This window comes from Aedes albopictus, chromosome 2 (genome assembly GCF_035046485.1).
Source record: "Aedes albopictus strain Foshan chromosome 2, AalbF5, whole genome shotgun sequence".
NCBI lineage: Eukaryota > Metazoa > Arthropoda > Insecta > Diptera > Culicidae > Aedes > Aedes albopictus.
The window spans coordinates 151505761-151528751 of NC_085137.1; the positions used below are offsets into that span (position 1 = coordinate 151505761).

Sequence of the window (22991 nt, forward strand, 5' to 3'; positions counted from 1 at the left end):
TGCTGGATGAATTTATTCGTGTCGGAATTTATACTTTTTGCCATACATTCTCGAAGGAATTCCTAGAGGAATTATGGAAGCCAATGCCAAAGTAAGGCTTGAAGATTTTTTCAAACATATTCTTGGAGAAATTTTCGGGGAAACAGGAGTTTTCTAATTAACTTCAGGAGCAAACAGAAGAATTTCTGGTGGGCATCCAGAATGATTTTTATTGGATTCCAAAATAAATTACAGGAAGATTGTTATAGAGCAATTTATGAAAGAGGGAATTCTTACAGGAACTCTTGTGAGATCTGTCGATGAAGGTTCTAAAGAATTTACTCAATACCCTAACAAGCTCCAGAGGGATCCCCGAAATAATTTCTGGAAAAAATGTTAAAGAAATTTCAACGAAAATGCTGGAGAAATATTCCTTTTGGAAAAATTCAAGAAGAAACTCATGCTGGAATTCCCAAATAAACTCCTAGGGGTATTTCAAAAACATTTTAATGTGAAGTTCCTGAAGGTTTCTCAGAAGAAAGGAAGTTCCGTATAGGCAGGAACCCTCAGAAGTACTTCTCGATGTAACCTTTTTTTAGAATTAGCCGAAGGAATTCCTGAAAAACTTCCAAAGGACTGTTTTCCAAAGGAGATTTTGAAGGAGCTACATGGAAACGTTTTTAGAACTTTCTAGAGGATTTAGTGGAGAAATTATTGACTAAAATCACTAACTAAAAAATAGAAAAAATAAACCAGCCCAACACATGATCAAAGCAAACGAGAATCATAGCAACTTTGGAAGAATGGCGAATTTCAATGACAAATATTTAGGCTAATAACAGTGTACAGTGAACAGTGTAATGGCACCTTCACGCTTGAAGAGCGCTAATCTAGTGAAATAAAAGGAATTTTTCAAAAAAAGACTGCACAAAATAATTCGGAAAATCTCCCAGACGTTTTTCTGGCATTTCCTGCAAAAGTTTCTTCGGGAATAATTTCAGGAGTTCTGTTATTCCAGTTCAGAAATTTAGGAGTTTTGCCATTTCAGTTCAGAAATTCCTGCAGGAGTTGATCGTTAAACTTTTCAAAGACGTCCACTGAAAACGTCTCCAAGAGCTCTTTTGTAAAGTCCTTCAAGAGCCCCTTTAGTAGTACCTCCGCCATTTTCTCCGAAAATTGATCCTGGATATCGTTCGTAAATCCTTGGAAAATTATTTCGGGTGTTTAGAAAAGGAAATTCAAGAATTCCTCTATGAGTTCCCACGGAAGTTCCTCTAGAAGATGATTCGAAATGTTCTTCAGCATTTTTCAGGAATTCTTCAGGAAGTCTAGGATTTGCTCTAGGAATCCCTTTTATAAGTTGATTCAGAAATTTCTGTAGCACTTCTTTCGAAAATTTGACTAACAGCTTCTAAAGAATATCCTTCTGGTGTATTTTCGCTTGTCTGAACTCCTGAGGTGAATTCCGAAATAGCCGAGGAAACTTCTGAAGGATTAAAACAGCTACGCAGTCTTCTCTCTCTTCTTAGCGCAACGTCCTCACTGAGAGCTTCCTCTGCCAATGGCCATTTTGCATGTGTGGCAGGCACGAAGATACTCTATGCCCAAGGAAGTCAAGGAAATTTCCTTTACGAAAAGATCCTGGACCGACCGGGAATCGAACCCGTCACCCTCAGCATGGTCATGCTGAATACCCGTGCGTTTACCGCCTCGGCTATATGGGCCCTCGGCTACGCAGTCCTAAAATCCCCGAATAAGCTCATCGGTCGATCCGCAGAAAGATTTCTCAGAGAGATTTCCGAATAATTTCATGGAAGAACTTTCAAAGCAATTGCTGGAGAAATGTCCGAAAGATTACCGGAAAATAAACGAAGTACTAATTTACTCCTGCAAAAATAGACAATTTACTTGCTAGGAGCATTTTGAAGTATTTTTTGGAGAAATCTCCGAAAAAAAATCCTTGAGAAACTTTGAAATGTATTCCTTAGAGAAATTCTCGAGATTTTTTTCGACTTACTTCAGATGGAATTTTAAAAATAAAATCCGGAGAAGCTACCGATAAAAAACTATGAATTTTAGGAGGAATTTATGTGGTAAAGCTCGTACATTCAGGAGGAATTCCAGAGCTCCTCGAGAGTTCTCGTAGTCAATTATGGGAAAATTGACAATTTAGGGAACTATCGTAAGAAATTCTGGGAAAACTGCAGGAATTTTCCTTCTAGGAATTTCCATATGAACTTCTGGCGGAGCTGCCTAAGAATTCCCAGAGAAGTTTTCATAGGAACTCCTGGAAAGAGTTTCTGTAATAACTTCTGAAGAATATCTAAAAGGTTTCTGGTACGAAACAATTTCCGGAAGAACACCAGAACAAAAACTGCCAAACTGTTATTTTGATAAATTCCAACAAGAGCTCCTGGAGGGACTGTCGAAGTAAACCCTGATGAATTTTTCATATGCATTCATAGGGATTCTCGGAGAAACTATTGAAGGAATTTCTGAAAGAATTCACACATGCCATAAGATGCCCAAAAAAGATTTTAAGATTTTTCCTGGTCAAATTATTGCTGGAGGATTATCATAAAGGAAGGTTTTTAGCAACACCAGAAAAAAAGCGAAGGAACTTCTGAAGGAAATGTTGGAAAAAAAACTCTTGGATCGATTTCTGAAGCAGTTTCTGGAGGAAACTACAAAGAAACTGTTGAGAAGGAGAAGCTGCCAGAGAAATTTTGGCAGAATTAACAAACAAAATCTTGCTAGAATTGCTGGAACTAACGCCTGGAAATATTTCAAATGAGGATCCCAGAATGAAAGGGGTGTGAGTGACCATTTTGTCGATTTTAAGCTGAGCATATACTTTTTTTCAGATTACAAGCTTTTAGGAACTTTTTTAAGATTATTTTTACGATGATTAGAAAAAATACAATAAATCTTTGAAAATTGAATCGATTTTGAAACTCCATACATTTGGTATGGGATGCAATATAGAGAAAAACTTTAAACCTCATATACTCGGAAGTACGTTTTTGTCACCCCCTTTGCTTCTAACCCCAAATTGCGATGGGGATCGTGACCGGGTGGCATTGTTCGAAGGAAAAAGTGAAAACTTACGCGTGTTTGGGGCAGTTGCGATGAAAATCTCGGTCGCGTTGCATTGTTCGAAGGAAAAGGTGAAAAGTAGCACGTGTTTAGGGCAGGTGCACATTGTCCTTCCTCGTGAAGTGGTAAAAATGGATGCACACTTGATAGCAAACAGTATTGCAGAAAATTGAAGGTGCCAAGGAGTGGTTGCGGTCATCCGACGACATGAACTGGGTGAGATCATTCCGAGTTTTTTTCTTTCTTTACATACTAGAAGAAGTTGGGGTAATTTCGCCAATGCGTTTTCATGAGGACTTCCGGAGTCTGTAATATCTGCCAATTCATCTTGCAGCTCTAGTGCTGGCCTAAATTGAAGCGATAAAGATGTTAGAAGAGAGTAGTTGCAGTTCACAACAATCATTGAGCAAGTTTAAAATAATCGGCTTTAAGTACCTCAACGGCTGTCGATCACAAGTAACACATGGGACTACTCTTAGTAAAATACATAATTCGAAAATAGTTATCAATGCTTGAAAATTTATTCTCCATATACTCTAAGTTCAATACTGTGGGAAATGCGCGACTATTTCCGCAAGTCTGTCGGTTTCCTCGGTAGGGAGATGGGGACGCAAATATTGAATGCGAAATCAGACGTGCGCGATAACTTTCGTGGGAAAGTCGGTTTTCACGGTTAAGTAAAGGATGAATACGGTGACGCGTTTAATATAGAACGATCGTTGACGTAGGATCTTGTACCATTTGGGCAGGTGTACCTATTTTGGGCGCTTGCCGCTATAACTAAGCCAATTTCAAACCCATTGATTTGAAATTTTGTCCAGAGTTAGGCACGTACAGTATCTAACTATGTATAAAAATTCAAATCAATCGGTTTGAAATTGACTTAGTTATAGCAACAAGTGCTTAAAATAGGTACACCTGCCCAAATGGTACAATACCCTATGTACATTACCCTTATTATCGCGACCAAATAAATCATAATCGTGATAAAGACTGTTACGTGTATTTTTATAGAACTAGTGGATCATACCACCTACCAAGGGTGGCTCTACGGTCCACACCTTACCCTACCCTACTAACAAATACTCCTTCCCGAGACAACTGTGGGGATGCTATGGATTCCACGGTTTCTAGCAACAACGGTTGTCGAACTAACATTCCTTCCCCTTTCCCGATGACCATAAGGACGTGGCCGGCACCGTTACTGACTTTAAAATATTGAACTCTCGAATTGTGCACATTGAGAGTGTGTAGCTAGTCCCAAGCACCATTCCTTGGATCTCTGTGCAACTTCGATTGTTCTGGTTAATCACGGAATAGCAACTACGATGTGTATGGTTACCTTTACTTTATTTTGCTTATACCCCTTTGCTTCTAAGCCCCTCAATGATTTCGTGGTGAGAGCTCAATGATTTCGAAAGAGCTTTTGCAGGAATTACCAAAAGAGCTTTAAAAGAATTTTCCGGAGGAGCTCATGGAGACAGTTTTGAAGGAACGTTTAGAGAGATTTTCGAACACATTGGGAAACTGTAGGAAGAATTTCCATATGAACTCCTGGAGAAATTTCCGGAGGAACCTAAGCAGGAGTTCCCAAAGAAGCTCCTGACGTAATTCTCAATGCAACTTTTGTAGAAACTTTCGGAGAAACTTCTCTGGAACTTTCCGCATGATTTCATAGAAAAATCATCGAATTAATTCTTGCATTTTTCTTCTTATTTGTGAGTTATAATCTATTGTAATTTCTTCACAGAGATAATTCTTGGAAAAAAAAACTGCGGGTGTTCTTTTGCAAGAATTTTCTAAGCCACTCACAGAAGAACTTCCAAATTTACACTCAGAGAAATGCTCGTGAACTAAATGCACGGAGGGATTCTTCATTGTACATCCAAATAAATTCTCAAGAACCCTTAGTTGGTTTTTGTGAAATTTTAAAGTATACAATTTTGAACTCCTGCAGGGTTCCATAAGAAAATTCGAAAGGATTCCCAGACAGGAGGACTCACAAAAGAAACTTTTGGGGTATTTCAACGGAGGAATTTCTGGATTATTAGCAGAAGAGATTCCTGGAAAACTACCATAAAGCAACTCCTGGAGGACTCTAATCGGCCTCATTGAAGCACAGTACAGACCATTTTCGTGCAGAGTACTGCACAACGGTGTATTGTCCGATCCCATCTGGGTTGTTGCTTGAGTGAGGCAAGGATGTATCCTATCACCGCTACTGTTCCTCATCGTAATCGATGAGCTCCCGGTAGGTGCGATTGATCGTGAACCACATCGTCAGTTGCTGTGGTAGCTTATTACCATGGAGCACCCAAATGACTTCGAATTGACTGATGCATTGCTCCTCGGCGACAGGTCTTACCGTCAACGTCAACAAGATCAAATCGTTGGATGTAAACACGGTCAACCCTTCCAGCTTCACGATAGCTGGGCAAGCAGTAGAGAATGTTGAAGGTTTCCAATATCTTGGTAGCCAAATGGCAGCCGATGGGGTAATCAAGATCTACATAGGTGCACGGATCAAGAAGGCGATGGCTGCTTTTGTGAGCTTAAAAAATGTATGATAAAACAATCAGATTGGTCGACGCACCAAAATCCGAATTTCCAAGTCGAACGTGAAATGTGTGCTGCTGTATGCCAGTTAAACATGGTGTGTATCAGTGGAGAACACGTAACGGCTGCAGGTCGTCATCAATAGATGCCTGCGGTATATAATTCGTTCATGGTGACCTCACAACTGGATCTCCAACGTGGAGCTCCATCGTCGATGTCATCAAGAGCCAATCGCGACAAAAATTCAGAAGCGAAAGTGGAAATAGGTTGGTGACACTCTCCGCAGGGGCGGTAACGAAATATTGTGAAACGAATAAAATACAGCTGTCTTCAATGGGCTGTACACATAGTGTGAATTCCGTTAGCAAAAACAACTCAAGCAATATTCAGCCAAGTAGCGTCCAGCGTCTTAGTTGCCGGCCGTGAACGCGCTGGCTCCACGCTGGCGCGGCTGATCTGGGAACCTTACACGTTCACCCAAGACCGACAAACATGGTGCTCTACTGTACGTTTGCCGCTGGAGGGTAGAAACTGTGTAAGCAACAAGGTAGGTAGGTATGGATGCTTTTTCGGAATCCAGAGCAATATGCAGCATTACCCCCTAGATAGCAAAGCAAGGAAGGATGTAATGTAGCAGGACAAATGAGCAATGCCGTACAGTAGGGTTCGGAATGCGTGCCTTCATGTTGTCGATGGCTAGAGGCGTACCGACCAACCGCAGCCATACCATCAACCGACGAATGCCCACAACAGTTTGTATTGTTGCTGACAAAAGAGTTTAGGTAGAAGGTGGGATTCCCACCACAAATTACTTCGGCGCGTGGGTGGAACTCCACTTCGCACGCTTCAGCTCCAAAGAAGATCACAAAATTATGCATAGAACTCATCATCGAATGGTCGTCGCAGGACGAAACGAAAGCTGATTACAAATAGTAGTGGTGCCGGCAAAGCGGTTTGTATTTAATTTAGTCAATTGAATGCCACTCCAATCGAGGACGACATGACATAACATACAAGGATCTCACTTCCTGTAGAAGTCTAGGAATGTGTGGATGTCGATACGGAAACAGCACAACCCTTGATTGACCGAACTGAGGCGACAGAGAAAAAAAACTGAGTTTACGTACGTCGCTAGCTATCGTTGTAATTGGCCCAGCACGTTAGACGCAATTTGTGTCCCATGCATGAATAATGAAGTTCAATTTATTTTGATGGAAAAAGGGTGGCAATGCTCGGCGGAATGTCAACAGTTTCCGTTTTTTTCTGCTTGGTCGTGGACGAGTAGGATTTAGCGCAGATTAGAGACCGAAGCTAAACAGATTGTGTTATTTGTAGCATTTTTGTGTGACACAGTAGGTAATGTGAGGTATAGGTGTTTGGTTGATAAAAGGGATAGAAGCAATTTGGATGATAGGGTGAATAATTTGACCTATTGCGCACAAATTCTCAAAAAAATGTGTTGAAAATGTATATGGAATAATATGAGAACATCTTTGTCTACAATCGATTCGTCAATCCGCTTCAGCTGAACCTATAGGCAAATTGTAGATTCTCGACATTTGCCTTCGTTTGATTGATGATTTCTTCACGCTGAATTATTCGACTTAAAAAATAGTGTGACGCTACTAACCTCCGGGGAAACATAGGAGTCACGTGTGTATAACTTCCACACAAAGTGTTTAATTTCATTTAAGCTGATTCATTAACAATAGAATCTCCTTTAATATCATTATTTACAACCACACCAAACTTTTGTATACACCCGCCGCAAGTTCATTAAAACCATCGGATTTTAGGGGATTTGAATAACTCAATCCAGCTCAGCTCCGTAGGAAGCAATCGATTGTATCGCTAATTATATAGCAGCAGTTAATTGCCAATGCCAATCACATTTCCGACGAATAAATTGTACTCCAACTCCCACGTGCAAACGGCACCAACCGGTTGGTGGGATAATTACGACAGAATCCGATCACATCAGCAATCACAGCCGCCACTTTACTACCTCCGATCGACCAATAATGTAATTTTTCCCAATAAAATCGATTCCCTCGTGCCCTTTCTCCATAACCATAATCGTCATGTTCTTTTAGTTGATGACGTGGAGGTTCTTTTATTTCAGTGAGTTGTGGGTATGCCATTGGCTTTTCGAATAGTACGGATGCAATCTTTTATTGATTAATACTTTCAAAATATTCATGACATGTTTGACCAATGGAACAGACCGCGGTTCGAGACAGTCCTATTTCCATCCAGTTTCGTAAAGCAACAAACATGAGAAGAAAACGAGAAGAATGTAGGTGATGGAATGCCGTCAATTTCGGCATCAAATCCCCTTGATGATGCGAAAGCATATTTTCCCGGACCGGGACCGAGCACCTACATACCTAGTTCATGTGTCGGAAAAAATAGCAATCCTGTGAGTAGAAAGAAAATAATGGAGTTACTGCTTACTGCCACTTGCCGGTTGATAAGTGGCACAGCAGTGATTTAGTACTGACTTGAGTGGAGACGTTCTTTTTTTCTTCCTCCGCAGGTGTCTACGTCTACTGACATCAAGCCGGCTTTTCCACAAAATAAGCTGTTAAACGGTTTGAGTTCATAATTCCACTGAAATTGATACTTCATATACAAAAAAAACTCATTTGCTGTGATGGAATCAGATGGTGTGTGCAGCGTATTCTTTGACATATTTTCTTGCTTTAACTTTCGTTTTGAAACAGAAGAAAGGAGTGATGATTATGATAGACCTTTAAGTTTTGCAGAGTCCAAAATATTTGTACATATCGGCACCAACATTTCATAACAACCCGGGATCGCATTTTATTGCTGCCACGCAGTCCACCATCACAATTGAAAAGAGGAGAATTTTTTTTTTATCTAGTTTATTGGGCAGGCTCAGTCGTGAATCACACATTGCGGAGCCGAATTCAATATATAATGTTACACAAAATAAATATTACAAAAGTTAAAAGAAAATCAATCGTGGTAAAAAACAAAATGATCCATCGGGGTGTTGTTGGCTTTAACTATTCTCTGTTTGTCCTCCTCAATCAACGATTGCCGTTCGTTTTCATCAGTGATCCAATCATAGCTTGCAATCTTCTGTCTGATATTCCTAGGTGACGCATCCACGGCGACGATCAAGCTGCCGTCCTCACTCTCACTCGAGGACGTGTTACTTTTATTCTGTCGCTTGTGGGCTTGAATCTGTGCAGAATCAGATTGACTGTCCGTATCCAACGAACGCTGTCTCTTTGTTTCGGTCTATTGGTCTTCTGTTGTCGTTTCTCGCTTGTTTTACCATTCTTGTCCACAATTCCCTCCACAACAATAGAGGCGTCTTCTACTGATTGTTCTTCGGATGTTTCGATTTCAGCGACAACCGTCGCCTGCTTTTGCTGCCTCACACTCGTTCGTTCACGCAATACTGGGCAATCCTTTTTGAAGTGTAATTCTGATTTACAACAGAAACACTTCGGTTTAATTCACTCATAATACACTCTGCCCTTCCGGTTGCGGAAGTAGAGGATATCCGGAATTTCTTTCTCTATGTTCATATAGAGGCCTCGAACCCCGGTAAATAGATCCAGATGGAAATCTGCCGGAAATCGCTCGCGTACTGTACGTTTGATTTTTCCATATTCCTTCATCACTGTTACTAGGTCTGCATCCGATACTTCGGGTGGCAGATCAAACACGCGCACATATCGCATGTTTCCTGCCACCACCATGCGAACCGCCACTTTGTTCCCATTGGTGTAATGGAAAGGCAGCGATTGACTGTTGTTTTCAAGTACAAATTTCATTGCCTCATCTGTTTTGAATCGAATAAAAACCGACTTTTCATCGGTAATCTTGTAGGCCGTTTCCATCAACGACAGGTCACCTTTGAGTGCCTTCACAAAGCCGGCCATATCTGCGACGGTCGGTTGCGTGGCATCTTCGGGGAACAGGAACGCTAACGTGTTTGTAATCTCGATTTCACTCGATATTTCGATCGGTATACACTGCACTGTTTGTAATCAAACAAAGAGAGCTGCTGCAACAAGCAAACAAAAGGAACGTTTTCACGATGTGTCTATTCGCAACGAAAGCTGATTGTCCACTGTGAGGAGAAATTTCTCTGCTTAGTAATGTTTGTGAATTACGTGGAAAATATGAAATACGATCCACAACATTCAAATAAGCTGAAATATGCCCTTTTGAAATTTTTGTGCTGATATATGAAATTTCTGTGAGATTTGTTAGGTACAGACTACATCTCAACGTATTGTTATGTTATTGTATTGTTTTTAACTTTCTCGTACACCGAACGAAGTTTGCTGAAAGGCTCCGAGACTTCTATTGGAAATTTGAATTTTGAGTGAACATAATTCGAATTTTCGATAGAAGGCTCGGAGGGTCAAGTCACATATACCAATCAACTTAGTTCGACGAATTGAGATGAGATGAGATGAGTCCCATACTTATTTGAAAAACAAAAAATGCCAAGTCTTACCTCCTAACTCAGTTGTTTTGGACTCCCATAAGATACGTTCAAAATTTGAGCAAAATCGGTTGAGCCTAAGGGGGCGCTCAAAACGCTTGAAGTTTGTATGGGAAAACTTGGCCAAATGTATGCAGAAATTTTGAGTTTTCGAATTTTGCCGTCAGGTGGCGCTGTAAGCGCTCAATAAATAAACCCTTTTGTATTATTGTAGGTAACTATATGCCAAAGAACTTTGTCGAAGACCACGAAGTGATCCGACGGCTGTAAAAAAGTTATACCCTAGGCAAAGTATTGAGATTTCATTATTGATATTATTCCTTTACATGTATTGGAAAACCAACAATAAAGCTTATCCTCACTTTACTTTATTTATTTTTATTTTATTTACAGACGTTGGATACCTTTGCGGTGTTCGACAAAGTTGTTTGGCATATAGTCTCCTACAATAATATCAAAGGGTTTGATTATTGAACGCTTACAGCGCCACCTAGCGGCAAAATTCAAAAACTTAAAATTTCTGCATACATTTGGTCAAGTTTTCCCATACAAACTTCAAGCGTTTTGAGCGCCCCCTTAAGCTTAATTGATTTTGCTCAAATTTTGAACGTGGCTTCTGGGAGTCCAAAATAACTGATTTAGGAGGTACGACTTGGCATTTTTCGAAATTTTTGTTTTTCATATAAGTGTGGGCCACCTTGTATATGTATGTCTGTAGGTATACAAAAAAGCTATACCTTATGAACCCGGTGTTTACTACTTTCAGTAAACATGAAATGGCAAACTCGCGTGTCATACCTCGAGCCTGTGTGCTTGTCAACAACGCAATAGTTGCTACACTCATCTCTGAACTAACCACCAGAGATGTATGTGCCTGTCCAAAACATATATTCGGTGTCCAAAATGCAATTCTAAAAGGCGATTCGAAATTGTGATTTTCTTAGCTTAAAATGATTTCGTTAAGGTTTTTTCACCAGGAACGCAAACTACAATCATATTATAAGTGTATTAGTAACTTTGCAAAATAATCAATTGTTTTATAAAGAAGCTAGGGGACAATTATTCCAACGTTGTCCTCAGCCTCTCCAAAATACATGAATTACCCTACATAGTGTATGTGCAGCTTCCAATTGGAATCGCTCACGCAGTGCCCTAGTGGACAATAGAGCTGTAAATTAGGTTAAGTGATTGAAAAATAAAAAAAAATTTAAAAAAAAACAATAATTTTCCAACAAAAATTTTTTTCAATTTTCGCGAAAAACGGGACGGCCTACTGAATGCCCTAAATCAGGGCTGGCCATCGTACGGCCCGCGGGCCGGATCCAGCCACGAGGACATGTTGTGCGACGCGCGGTACGAATGAAGAAAAATAATAGAATTTGGCCTTACGAATTCTATTTTTGATCATTTTTTTCTTTTCCAAGTGAAATGAATTTAAAATAACGAATTTGATATTAAAGTGCGTATTGATAAATGTATAAATACCTTTTTTAAGATTATGAGGAATCATCAGATTATGTCAATTTGAAAATTATTGTAAAATTTTAAGAACACTTTGACATTGTAAAAAAAGTTATAAAAAACAGAGAATGAATCCGAGTTCTACGACAATTTGAAAACTCTATTTTCAGTAAGGTAAGGATTTCAGTAAGCTCTGATAAAACATAGCAACAATTAAAGAATCCAGCGTGGGATCCTGCTTTATAAATGCCATTGGGGATTTTTTTTTATTATCGTACAAATTGGTACCAAGGTTCTCAGAATTTGATGATTTTTTTTTTCACAGGTAGGGTTCATATGAACAAAATAAAATTGAAAAAAAAAATCCTAACTAACGGGCAACCGCCGTCAAAAATCAGGATTGCCAACTGTCCGGCGACTGCTGTCATGTCTCCTTGTCGCTGAGTCTGGCGTTGGGTTTTCGGCGCGGAAATCCACAGGTGGGAATAAAATTTTGGGGTTTGCGCGCAATAACTTCATAACTTAAAAGCGAAGGCATCGTAGATACAATGTTTTGCCTTTCTCGTACACTAAGTGTACTGGAAAGGCTATATGTTCACTCCAAAAACGACTTTTTGATAAAAGGCCCGGAGGGTCAAGTCACATATACCAATCAACTCAGCTCGACGAATTGAGGTGATGTCTGTGGGTGTGTATGTGTGTGTGTATGTGTGTGTGTGTGTATGCGTGTGTAAAAAAAAACTCACATCACTTTTTGGCAGTAAACCTCAACCGATTTTAATGACCGATGGTTCATTCGACGCGGAATCTGGTCCCATTGTTTCCTATTGAAAATGGTTCGGATCGGTTCAGCCGTTCCGGAGTTATGGCCATTTACGTGTTCCGGATCAGTACCGTAATATGGGGGGTAGTTGATCAGCGGGGTGAAGTTGATCACAATGGGATCCACGTTCTTCAACCGCTGAGGACGCCACAATTCTGTTTCAATGGAAGAACTTTTGATGTAAATCGATTGTGTGAATATATTTGAAGAATTTTTGAAGGGTTTTATGACAATTGTGACAGATTTTACTTAAAAATATCGACTTTTTTGGATGTGTATTCAAACTCGGTGAAAAGACAGCCTTACAAAAAATCGCCTCCCAGCATCACCTTGTATATCAGATGACTCACAAAACACTTTTATTTATTCATGGTAGGCTTATTGAACATAGCTTTGAAGAAAAAATTGATGTTTACATATAAGTTTCATTAAAAAAAAGTATATTTTTGTGTTTCATTAAAAAAAAGACGATATTTTTAGGCAATTGCATACCTTTAGGCGTTTAATGTGGGTCATTCTGTAACGTACTAAACTTCATTTTATTTTTAACATACAAATTACACCAGTAGTAAGAATTTCAAAAACTTATTCAGATTCAGTATCGTCAGCTTTAGTTTGTTAAATAATTTTCCATTCTTAGAATGTTATTTCATTGGTTGATCAACTTCACCCCGGATTGAAAGTTTTCAAATTTTGCCATTTGAGCAATTTTTCTAAAATTTAGCAATTTCTTGTAAGAATTTCGTTTACGGAACTTGAAACAGGTCCACTCAGTACATGTTTTAAAAATAATTGTTTGGATTCATGTGCATTGTACTTGATTTTATTCAAAATAATAGAGGAAAAGTGATCAACTTCCCCCCAGATTACGGTACCCTTGGAAGTGGCCAAATGTAAAAGTGAACCAAATTCATGCATGCGACACATCAAACTGCGGCATTTTCAATAACCAGATGAGCAGTTAGCAAGAAAACAGTTTCAGATCATATCTGAACCGGTAGTGTTCCAGAACCGGTTCCGGATGTCCCGCCGGAAGTGGCCAAATATAAAAACGAACCAAATCCATGCATGCGACACATCAAACTGCGGCATTTTCGATAACCTGATGAGCAGTTAGCAAGAAAACAGCCTCAGACCATATCTCAACCGGTAATGTTCCGGAACCGGTTCCGGGTGTCCCGCCGGAAGTGGCCAAATATAAAAGTGAACCAAATCCATGCATGCGACACATCAAACTGCGGCATTTTCGATAACCTGATGAACAGTTAGCAAGAAAACAGTCTCAGACCATATCTCAACCGGTAGTGTTCCGGAACCGGTTCCGGGTGTCCTGCAGGAAGTGGCCAAATATAAAAGTGAACCAAATCCATGCATGCGACACATCAAACTGCGGCATTTTCGATAACCTGATGAGCAGTTAGCAAGAAAACAGTCTCAGACCATATCTGAACCGGTAGTGCTTCGGAACCGGTTCCGGGTGCTCCGCCGGAAGTGGCCGTATATAAAAGTTGACAAAACTTTTGCATAGGGCACATCAAATAACGGCTTCTTCGACAACTTGATGACCGGTTATTGAGGAAGTGGGCTAAAACCACATTATGGACTGTCAGTAGTGCCAAAACTAGTTCCGGGTTTCCCTCCGAAAGCAGCTAAATATAAAATTGAACCAAACCCATGGCTTTTTTGATAACCTAATAAACTTTAGCAAGCATATAGTCTCAGACTATTTAAGAGACTATCGGTAGTGTTCCGCAACCGATTCCGGGCCGGAAGTGACACCAAACCTATGCATGCGATAGCTCAAATCACGGCTATTTAGGTAACATGTTGAACAGTTGCAAGAAAATGGACGCAAGCCATATCAGTGTGTTACGGAACCGATTACGGGTGTCCCGCCAGAAATGTTCAAATGTAAAAGACAACCAATACATGCGACATTTCAATGACTTTTTCAGGAACAAGATAAACGGTTAACCAACGAATAATCTCAGACCATATTTGGGAGAACCGGTAGTGTTCCAGAACTGGTGACAAGACGAGTAACGCGTCGGAAGTGGTAAAATATAGAAGGGAACTAAACCATAGCGGCGTTTTTGATAATCTAATGAACGGTCAACAAGAAAATAGTTTCAGGCCACATCTAGAACTTGTAATAATATTTCGAAATCGGTTGCGGGTGTTCCATTGGAAGTGATTTAATAGAAGTGAATCAAAATCATGTATGCGATACATAAAATCGTGGCTTTTTCAAAAATTTGCCGAGCGGTTAGCAAGAAAATAGCCTCAGATCACATTCAATTTCGGCTTTTCAGTTGACAAAAACCTAGTCCCAGACAATATTTGAGACCACCGGAATCGGTTGCAGGTGTCCCGCCGGAAGTGGTCAAACGCAAAAATTAACAAAACCGATGCAAGCTGCACATCAAATAGCGGAATTAGAAAGGTGAACAAAATAAATGTCAAAGCGATAAATCAAATTGTGACTTTTTTGATAGCATGTAAACGTTGGGTAAGATTACAGTGAGGATTCGCTCGTTGGGTCACGACTGCACCCCGATTACCGAACCGTGTTCGTTTGTTGGGGCAACTGACAACTGATCAAAATGCTGTATACACACGCAAGTGACGAAAAACATGTCACGAAACACTCACATACTTGCGCAAACGTTCTGTATATAGGAGCTGCGATGCGACGGCGGTCAGACGTCAAACTCGTTTTGACATCGATTTTGACATTGACAGTGCTTTTTAGTTGGGTTTTGCCCCAACCAGTGAACATTCAACTATCGAGACAGCCAGGGCCGGATTTACAAATGTGCCAATTTAAACAGAAATTGTTTGGAAGATTTTAAATATTTCAAGATCTTTCCATAATTTCTCCACAAATATCTTCTGCAATTTTCATAAGGTACCTATGGATTTGTTAAAAGTTCACCTTAAATTACACATTAAAGCCAGGAAGAAAAATTCGTCATGCACTCTTAAAAAAATAGGAATTTACACGTGACGTAAACCATCAATATACGTAAACATTTCATAACTGAATGGCAAATTTGACTAAATTTTACATCCATCATGTAAGTTCGAGTTAGTTGCACAAGATGTCAACAAACCTATCTGACCAGATAGGTAGAAATAGTTTTGCATGAATCGTTTGTCTCACATCTCGGTGATACAGCCGAGAGGTATAGTACGTGCCTCTCAATCAGCGTACCAGAGTTCGAATCCAGTTTATTATTTTATTTACATATGTTTTATCTCTCACTTCGGCTCTAGCGATTGATAGCTCGACTTTATTTGTGATAGAAGACGTAAATTCGTGTCGTGAACTTAAATTTACATGATTTTTTCTAAGAGTGTGGATTTAATCATATTGAAGAAAATCGGATCAGATCTCCGCCTAAATCCGACCTAAAATTCTTGCTTGTTCCTTCAAAGAAATATTTCAACAATTCTGGGGATCGATTTGAATAATTCATAAGTTTGGTAAGCAAAATCAAACTACACAGTTCTAAAAACTTTCTTTATTCTGATAGAAACACTTGCAAATCTTTGAAGAACTATGTAGGATTTTTTTAAAAATAACACCAATAATTTTCGACAGAAATGAACACGAATTTTCAGCAGAAACTTTTCAATTCTCTATTCCATAGCGTTTAAGATTTCATCCAGAATTCAGGTGAAGATTTTCTCATGTATTTTCGCTAAAATAACTTGTGCAATTCAAACTTTAAAAATCTTAACAACTTTCTGGAAAAGTTTGATTTTTTTTTAAAAGGCAGATATCTGCTTCTTTCTAATTTGAAGCACAATATTTCACACACATCTTGAGAGTAGAAGTACTTGTCATAAAAATTAAATCAAGATGTTTATAGCATTATTTTTTTCGGTTCCCATTTGAAGTAACATTTTGTGGGGGCCCCTAAAATGTGGGGGCCCGGGGCCATGGCCCCCCTGGCCCCCCCTTAAATCCGGCCCTGGAGACAGCCCATCTAACGAGCCGCTAACGAACGAATCGGGACTGTATAAGATTATATACGCAAGAGAACAAAATCGTGACCAAAGCGATCTCTTCAAATCACACCATTTTAGGTTCCTGCGGTGTAAATGTATAGTAGGATGGACCAACGTTTTATGGAAAAAATATAATTTAATCGCATAAACACCTTTTACAGTTTTTCAATCTTCAATCTCCTTATGCTTTTGAACTGCGCATGTTTTGAAGGGCCCATATAGCCGAGGCAGTAAACGCACGGGTATTCAGCATGACCATGCTGAGGGTGACGGGTTCGATTCCCGGTCGGTCATTGGCAGAGGAAGCTCTCAGTTAAAAACTGTGGAAGTGCTCAGCTGAGAAGCAGGCTTTGTCCCAGTGAGGACGTTACGCCAAGAAGAAGAAGAAGTAGATGCTTTTGAAATTACTGCTCACCATTTGGGTGCGGCTGGTTGAGCCCTCACTTTTCTTATTGCGATTGAAATTTGAATGGAAATGAAATTCAAGAATTTGAATGCATTTTTCTCGTGGGAAGGTCAAATTTTACATGAATCATGTTACCATTGATAATAAAATATAGCCTAAAGTGTGCTGAAATAAACATTGGCGAAGATCACAAAGTGATCTGTGATTGTGAATACAGTTAACCTTCTTCATGCATTAGCTGCCGTAGTAAATGGAATGGGGTCATAATGACCCCAATACACGACTAGGGTTGAGGTGGTCAAGCAGTCAACTTAGAGGTCTGATATTTTTCAGCTCTGTTTTGCTGTTGAACATAACATCGGAATATGTATCATTAATTAGTTTCGAAAATCGATGGTGGTTTTGGTAAAATTGTTGCTTTTCTATATGAAGTGTTTTCAGGATTCAGGAACATTTTGGCTAACGTCGACGAAAAGTTCATGAGTACATATTCGACGAGAAAGGCACTATCACCACTAGGTGGATTAATCTGGGTTTTTTATTGTGAAATCGTAAGCAAATTTTCTCAGCAATCAAAAAAAAAATAAAATACAACGTTGACCCATCCTTCTGTATATTTACACTTCAAGAATCTGAAAAGGTGTGATTTGATTTGATCACCTTCACATATTTACCGCTTGCATTGATTTTGTTCACTTTCGTAATTTTGGCGAAGCACCCACCGCTGGTTCTGCAACATTACCGCTAGTTTTCAATGTGGTATGTGTCGATTTTCTCACTATTCGATGATCAAGTTATTGAAAAGGCCGTGATTTTATGTACCGCATGCATGTGTTTGGTACTATTTTACATTTTACTACTTCCGGCGGAACCACCGGGATTGGTCCCGGCTGACCAGTTGAAACTCTGGTTCGAGCACTTTGGAAACCTTTTTCAAGTGTCGGTCACGCCATCAACATCTGCCAGGGGTTCGACACATTACCCGTGTCAATACCCAAGCTCCATCAGTGCAGGAGATAGAAACAGCCATCCGTAGCATGAAATCGAACACGGCCCCAGAGGTCGATCGCATATCAACTGAGATGCTCAAAGCTGACCGCGTAGTATCCGCACAACTACTGCATCAATTATTCTGCAACATATGGGAAACCGCGACATTTCCGGTCGACTGGATGCAAGCCGTCTTAGTAAAGGAACCTAAAAAGGATGACCTGACTGTATGCGATAATTGGCGGGGCTTTATGCGAAGTAACAATGAATGCTGAACAGCGAGAGTGTTAGCTGAACATTGGCTGGTTAATGGTGGCAGTGGCTGAATACAATGACAGCTGAATATTTCTCTGGAGTATTGCTTGTTCAACCTCTTTAATCAGCAATATATAGATAGCGGAATATCAAGTTGAATAGAATATTATTCATCTCTGTAACCAGCTTTGAAACGTACACTAATATGCAGAAATAATCATCTATTGTTCAACCTTTAATCATATACTTTTTGACAGCTGACCCAAGCAGTATTTTCACATAGTTCACATAGCTTCTTCAGCCTCAATACAGCTTTAGTTCAACTTATGTTTTTGATTATTCAGATACAACAAACACTGCTCTCGTTTTCGAGGATATGTATACATTTGTGTGTGGTGTAGGTGATAAGGTGAGTGACTATAAATCAGGAGATCCGAGTTCATTTCCAAGTTTTCCCATAGATTAATTTATGCATTCCGAAGCATCTATTCTGGAAATGGAAAGCCTTAAATGGTAAGAATAAGTTTAAACAATGTTTTTTTTTTTGAATTTCAAATAACTCAACGTACATATGTACAGATGGGTAAATTATTGGTTAAATTGGGAAAAAATCCACAGCTCAGGTGAGATTTGAACTCACGACCCTTATTCGCTAGACAAGTGCTTTACCAACTAAGCTACCGAGCCAATTAATGACCCGGCAACTTAGTTGTCATAAGGTTCAAATTCTAATCTCATCGATCTATATCATCTGCCCCTTAACCGCAAATATAACCATCTTTGTTGTACATATGTAGGAAGAGCGAAAGCGATTTGTTTTTTTGTTTGAAACTGTATGCCTATCATACAGGCACCGCTTCCTCAACTACTTGTAGAGCAAGAACAGTTGCTACCTGGAAGGCGATCAAACGCGTCGTTCGCATTCTGTTTGATACGACGGATAACTACGTAGAGGTAGATGCTATAGATCGATGAGATTAGAATTTGAACCTTATGACAACTAAGTTGCCGGGTCATTAATTGGCTCGGTATCTTAGTTGGTAAAGCACTTGTCTAGCGAATAAGGGTCGTGAGTTCAAATCTCACCTGAGCTGTGGATTTTTTCCCAATTTAACCAATAATTTACCCATCTGTACATATGTACGTTGAGTTATTTGAAATTCCTAATTGACCACACGGATTGGTATTACCGAAAATTTGCACTTTGAGTGAATGTTTTTTTTTAATTTTTAACCAAATTTAATAAATTTAATTGATTGCTGACTAAGCGCATATTAAGCCCTCAATCAGCCTTTCAATGAACCTCAAACCAGCTTAAGGTTGGATGAAATCGCCAAAATTAGATGTTTAGGGATTGAATATAGGATTGTACATATTGTGCTCAGCTTTTGTTCAAATAAAGGCTGCTTTAAAATGGTTGGAAAAACGATTATTCAGCATCAAATTGTTACCTGGGATGTTACTGTGTACCGTTCTCAAAATTCTCTGCAAAGTGATCCTTAACCGGATACAGGAGAAGATCAACGCAACTCTCCGACGCAGCAAGCAAAATTCCGTGCAAAAAGATCCTGTGTGGGCCATATTGTCACGCTACGTATCATTCTGGAGCAAATCAATGAATTCCAATAGTCTCTCTATCTGGTGTTCATTGATAACGAAAAAGCTTTTAATCGTTTCAATCACGGAAACATGTATGAAGCCCGCAGGCGCAAGGGTCTCCCAAAGAAAATCATCGGCTTCATTGAAGCACAGTGCAGGGCATTTCCGTGCAGAGTACTGCACAACGGTGTCTTGTCCGAACCCATTAGGGCATAGGTTCCCAAACTTTCAGGTCGCGCGACCCCCTTTTGCCAGCAGACGTAGTTTTCGCGACTCCCCATAGAAATTCCCTCATTTGTTGTCTGTTACAGTAAAATAATTTACTGTCCCTCGCGACCCCCTGGATGAAGGCCGGAGACCCACCTGGGGGGTCGCGACCCACAGTTTGGGAAACCATGCATAAGGGTCGTTGCTGGAGTGAGGCAAGGATGTATACACTATCACCGATACTATTCCTCATCGTAATCGACGGGATCCTGGTAGGTACGATTAATCGTGAACCAAATTATGGACTGTTATCGAGTTCAAGAAACGTATGGAAAAACAACCAGATTAGTCGATGCACCAAAATCCGAATTTATAACTCGAACGAGAAATCTGTGCTGCTATATGCCAGTGGAACCTGATGTGTATCACTGGAGAACGCGCAACGGCTTCAGGTCTTTATCAATAGATGGCTGCATTATATAATTCTTGCATGGTTGCCTCATAATTGAATCTCCAACGTGGAGCTCCATCGTCGATGTCATCAAAAGCCGATAGCGACAGAAATTCGGGAGCAAAAGTGGAGGTGGGTCGGCCACACTCTACGTAGTGTGGGAAACGAAATCTGCAAGCAAGGGGCCATTCATAAACCACGTAGACTTTTTGGGGGGGAGGGGGGTGTGGGAGTCTAGCCAAAGTCCACGCTCCATATAAATTTCAAATTTCTTGTATGGTCAAAAGTCTACGTTGGGGGGGGGGGGGGGGGGATCTGAGATTGCCAAATTTTGGTCTACGTGGTTTATGAACAGTCCTCAAGCGTTACATTGGAACCCAGCAGGACATTGCAGCACAGGCAGATCCAGAAGCTCATGGCGGCGAAGCCCCAACAACGAAATCATGCAAGTCAATAGAAATTTGACCTGGCCACTGGTCAAGACGATGATGGCTGGCAATCGCCCGGGATGAAAATCTTTCAATTCGGCCCTCTGCACCACCGTGGGTGCCCAGGACTGAAAAGAAATTAAGGTAAGTTTATGCACGCGTATCACTACCAATTAATTTTAATGTAATCATTTTCTAGTTTCCTTATTCTATCTTAGCTCACTACACTACAATCTGTCTCACTCAATATATGGTGCATCACATATCATAAGTTATTAATGGTTTTACGCTGTTTACGGACGTTTATGTGAATTATAAGTAATCCAAAGTAAACATTTTTTTCCAAGCTCATTATAACAAACCAGCATTGCCAATGCCATGTCATCGCCATTACTAAGCACATAAATAAAGCTTTCGCCGAAAGCCCAACCAATTTATCGAAACGCACACCTGCGGCTCACCGCCATACACATTTCCCGAGCTATAAGCATGAGAATTCAAAAGAACAAAAAAGGAACTCTGACAGAACAAATCAAATCAATCACATACTCGTTATTCTCGTCCCGATGCGGAGTAGAGAGCTGCGTTGCCTGCGGCGCGGTGATGTGACGCTTTTCTGCTTCCTCCCGCTGTCTTCCTCTGCGTACTCCTTCTGTTACACTTCCGGCTTACCGCAGGGGAAAAAACGACTTTGTGCCCAGACGTCGTTTCTCACCACCACCACCACAATAAGCAATCCGAGATGACTTGCTGAAAGTTTCCCGGAACGGCACCACAAGCTCCAATCAACAGCGCCAGCAGCATCACACACTTTGAGCCCCACAAGATCAATAGCCAGCCCACCACTTCCCAGACCCAGCGCGAGGCGAAGCGGGGGAGGGATTTCACTTAGGATTTGGACGCGGGGGATCCTTGAACGCTGAAATACACTTTTGGGGGATCATCACCTCACTCACTTGGCATCACCACCGGCTTTTGGAGTTGTGACTCGGTAACTTTTTTTTCGCCCGTTTTCTCACTCACTGCACTGTAGAGGTATTATGGATTCGATTGGAAATCGAAAAACTTTTTTTGAGAAAAATATTTTTGTTAATTTTGGGTTGTTTACAACTTACATCGGAAGTGACGTATATGATAGTGCATCATTGAACGCACACAGCGCACTACACCCGGTACTGAAAAAAAGTGTCGCTAGTCGAAAAGTGTCGCTAGTCAAAACGTCGCTATTCGGTTTGGTGCTGGCGCCATAATATCCCACACTACTCTCGCGCGCGCGTAGCAAAACTCAAACAAATCGTGGAAATTGATTCTCGAATCTCTTTTGAGGATTGGCTGGATGCTGGGGGGACTCACCACCGCTAGAGTGGACCAAAATGGGCGGGATCTGGAATTTCAAAATTTATTTAGTTTTTTTTTGTGATTGAGAGTTTTTGTGACTACTTGGTGGTCCTCTGAGTATTTTGAGTCGTTTGGTGCACGGAAAGTCTGCTGCTATATTTTTTGTGCGTGTATGAATGTCAGTTTATATTTAGTTTATATAGTTCATCAAAACTACTATATCCCTTTCGGGACGGAGTGCAAAAAAGTGAAATCTCCGTACAAATTTCCCATCTTTGGCTCTCCAGAACTCTGAGATCTACTAACAAAACAACAATTGTTTTCCCTATTTGAATAACTATTCTTTGTCTTTCGATTTCTAGCTTTGACTGCCTAGATATATCGAAAAAAAATAAAAATATGCGACGGATAAACCTTTTTTTTTACGGTTTTTGCTAACTTTTTGTTGTGGTTGTGGTTGTTGTGGTAAATGTCACAGGCAACGTAAACAAAAGTTTGTTTGTACACATACAAGTATAAGTTATTTCTGAATTACTAAATCAGTTTAGATCACATAAAACAAAGTCTAAAGACTTTGCACAGTTGTGCTGGTTCGTCACGAAAGTGATATGGAGTGGAATTATTTAACACTAAATGCATTAAACCGTATACTAAAATATACAACAAAGCTCTAAGGATTGTTACGGAAGGCTTCTGCTTACTTGATACTTAATGGGCTACAACTCGTAGCGGTGAGTCTACGCCGAATGAAGCGTTCGCCTCCACTAGTCTCGGTCCTGGGCCAATCGCTTCCACTCACCCTGAACGTTTGAGCGCTTAGGTCCTCCTCAACTGCAAAAAGCCACCGTGAGCGCGGCCTACCACGAAGCCGACGACCCCTTCCTGGTTCTCTGCTGAAT

The 22991-nt window shown here is 40.3% G+C and overlaps 1 protein-coding gene across 3 annotated transcripts in view; it reads right to left on the reverse strand.

Moving 5' to 3' along the window:
• Positions 1-22991, reverse strand: part of LOC109429277 (nephrin-like) — a 506653-nt gene that overhangs the window by 463321 nt on the left and 20341 nt on the right. The window contains exon 2 of one of the 3 annotated variants that reach the window (XM_062850613.1): positions 21304-21929. The exons of 1 other annotated variant lie outside the window; for it this stretch is intronic. The gene's annotated coding sequence lies outside the window, so the exon portion shown is untranslated. Of the gene's footprint in view, positions 1-21303; positions 22139-22991 lie in introns of all 3 variants that reach the window. One more of the 3 variants, XM_062850612.1, reaches the window with a different exon arrangement.